At 44.7% G+C, this 3,104-nt stretch overlaps 1 protein-coding gene across 2 annotated transcripts in view; it reads right to left on the bottom strand.

Moving 5' to 3' along the window:
• MRTFB (myocardin related transcription factor B) overlaps positions 1-3,104 on the bottom strand; it is a 179,883-nt gene that overhangs the window by 8,331 nt on the left and 168,448 nt on the right. The gene's annotated exons all lie outside the window — the stretch shown is intronic.

Below are 3,104 nucleotides of genomic sequence, written 5' to 3'. Positions count from 1 at the left end.
AGGAATGCAGTCATGGACCACAGTGAGCAGTAGGCATGGCTGTGTTCCAGCAAAACTACCTACAGAGCTGAGATGGATGTGGCCCACAGGCCTGCTTTTCCTGTCCCCATGTTTGAGTGTAAGTGGTCCCCGCTCAGTCACACCTTCAGTGGCGGTGCAGACAGAGCTGTGGGAAGATGCCGTTTGCTCCCTCCAGTTCTCCACCTCAGAGATAGCTGACCGTCTTTCACTCCTCACTGGGTGAGCTCCTTGCTGTCGCAGCGTCAATGGATTACGCGAATCACCCAAACTCTACTTCCAACCGCGCTCCCACGTGCCAGAGCCGCATTCTCATCTTCCTGGACATCTCCACTTAAACATATTCCAAACTGAACTCTTCTCCCCTCCCCTCACCACTGAGCGAAGATAATTCTTGGTTCTACTTCCTGCTGTTTTTCTCTAATATTTGGGTAAATGGGGCAGCGGGTGAGTCAGGTAGCCCTCCTTAGCACTCGCACCCCTGAGAAATGCTTCTTGGGCCAGGCCTCTGTTCTCTGCTGTTCTAGTCCACATCTTCCCTGTTACTTGTTGGAATGCTGCCAGAGCCTCTGAGCTGCACCTCTCTGCCTGCCTGCCTGCCTGCCACCATGATTAGATTCTTCTTTCTTTTTTTTTTTTTTGAGAGTTTTTTTTTTTTTTTTTCTATAGAGTGCATGTGCTCGCTGGAGAGAGAGAGACAGAAAACGAGAAATGCTCCCCCCAACTCCAGGAGGGATGGCCACGTTGTAGTCCCTTCTCCTCCATTCTTCTCTCAGGATTTTGGGCACGCATGCACACGCACCTGGCATGAGTTTCAAGCTGCTGGCTTCAGGACTTGAACCATGATTGGTCCTGTGGGAGTCCAGCACCTCAATCACTATGCCACTTGCTGGCCCCCATGATTAGATTCTTAAAGCACAAACCTAACAGAGTCCTCACCCCACGAAAGGCCCCTCCCATCCTTGGGTCATACCCTGAGTTCTGGCTGGCACATAAGCTGCCAGGCTCTTCCGTCGTCACTGAACCTTACCAGAGTGGTGGCAACATTCAGCTTTCCAAAGTAGTCTGCATTTCTCTACACGCAAGGCCCCGTGTGAAATCGACTCTTCTCCCCGCCCCTCCACATTGCCAGAGGGTACATGTGCTTGCCAGAGAGAGAGACAGAGAGAGAGAGAGATGGGGGAGGAGGCACCCCCACCAGGTGTGGTCACACTGCAATCCTGTCTCCTCCTTCAGTTCTCTATCCGTTGAGATTTTGGGCACACATGCACACACACCTGTTATGTTTTCAGGTTGGTAGGGCAGGGACTTGTACCACAGTTGGCCATGTGGGCTCTAGCTTCCCTTAACCACTAGGCTGTGGGGGTGATCTTAAAACTTAACCCTTCTGAGAAACTAGTTTCTGTTCTGTCAGCCAGGGGTGAGAATTTCCTACTACAGAACGTAAAAATGCCTGTATTTGGCCCCTATCAAGAACCTGAAACTTTAGAACCTTTGACAAATGGCCATACTGCTATATTTCACAGAACTTGGTTTGCTCTAAAAATATTTAATATCCTCTATACTATTGCTATTGTAAAAGAGAAACACCTCTGCCCTAATTGTACTTAAACGCATACAATGATTTCTTATGCACCAAAGTATATGTATTGGGTTGTCAGAAGAGTAATGATGCATCTTTCCATAGGAAAACAAAGAAAAGTATGTCACGGCCTTTCTGATGACCCGATATGTATACTCCAAACCGTCCAAGCTCTGGGGTGAAGGGTTCTACAATATACTCCAATTGGAAAAAGTTGAATTTTCTCATATTTGTTTAAAAATTACTTCCTTTAACTAGAAGTAATGATTCCTAATTCTAGTACTTTGAAACTTAGTGAATAAACCCTTATGTATCCTGTCTTATTTTTCTCTCTCCCCCCTAAAACAAGAAAACTATCATAATGTTGAACATTTAGGAAGCTTTTAACTATCCTAAAGTGGTATTCTGAGCTCTCCAACCTTAGTAACAATCACTAATTCCTTTCTTGCTGCGTTTGTCAGAGGACTTTCTGGAATGGAACACAAGTGTTAACCTGATTGTTGCTGACCAAGTGGTCCCTGCTGCCTGTTCCTCAGTCTCAGGCAGCGCAGCTCATGGTGCCCTGACGTAGTCAATTCATGTACTGAGTTACCTAGGTCACGTGTGAAGGTTAAACTCCGGGATCTGGTCATTCTCAAGGCTGAACATAGTAAGGCCTACTTTTGAGGCTTTACAATTTTTCTGGCAAGATGATGTGCACACAGCCCCACCTACTGGGTAAGAAGGAATTTCGGTAACTCTGGGGCTGTTGAACATGGGACTTCTTGGCAGAAACTCATGTAGAGGACGCTGAGCCCTAGAGCAACACCTTCCTCCTACAGGTGAGGAAGCTGGCAGAGCCACGAAGCAGCCTGTGCATGAGGCCAGACCCCGAGGAAGCCCTGAGAGGAGTGAGAGCTGCGTATGCCAGCTCTCACGGAATGTGGGTAAAGACCTTGCTTGAGGTAGAAATTTCCCAAATACCTTTCTATCTTCCAATATCTTCCCCAGGGACGAGCACATCCAACCCTCCGCCCCACGATAGATTTGATTTGTAAAGACATTTTAAAACTTAGTTAAATTCAATATGTGGGGATTTTTTTAAAAGTATTTTTGTAACTTTTACTTGGAAAAGGGGTAAGTGTTAAGATGAATAATCTTACAAGATGTGTGAAATGACAAATGATGAGAAAAATCCTATCAAGGATAACTGCGATGTAGAGTATAACTAAAGCTTTCCCATGACATTTTCAAATATGAAGTTTGACCAATCACATACGTGGTTAAAACACAAGCTATTAATACAATCCAAATATTAAATGATTGATGAGGAGACACAGGTAGAAGTATGGAAGGTATTGACTAAAAATCAAAACAGAATGAATAAGACATAAATACCAAGGGAGACTAAAACCTGATAATCCCTATGTATATGCGCATATATACACACATATACACATTTATATCTGTTCTCTTTTTTTGGAGAGGTTTTTTTTTTTTTTTTTTTTTTTTTGTTTTGTGGACC

Source organism: Tupaia chinensis, unplaced genomic scaffold, assembly GCF_000334495.1.
Source record: "Tupaia chinensis unplaced genomic scaffold, TupChi_1.0 Scaffold000182_1, whole genome shotgun sequence".
Taxonomy (NCBI): domain Eukaryota; kingdom Metazoa; phylum Chordata; class Mammalia; order Scandentia; family Tupaiidae; genus Tupaia; species Tupaia belangeri.
Note: the sequence above shows the minus strand (reverse complement) of the source record. Positions and strands in the feature narration are given on the sequence as shown.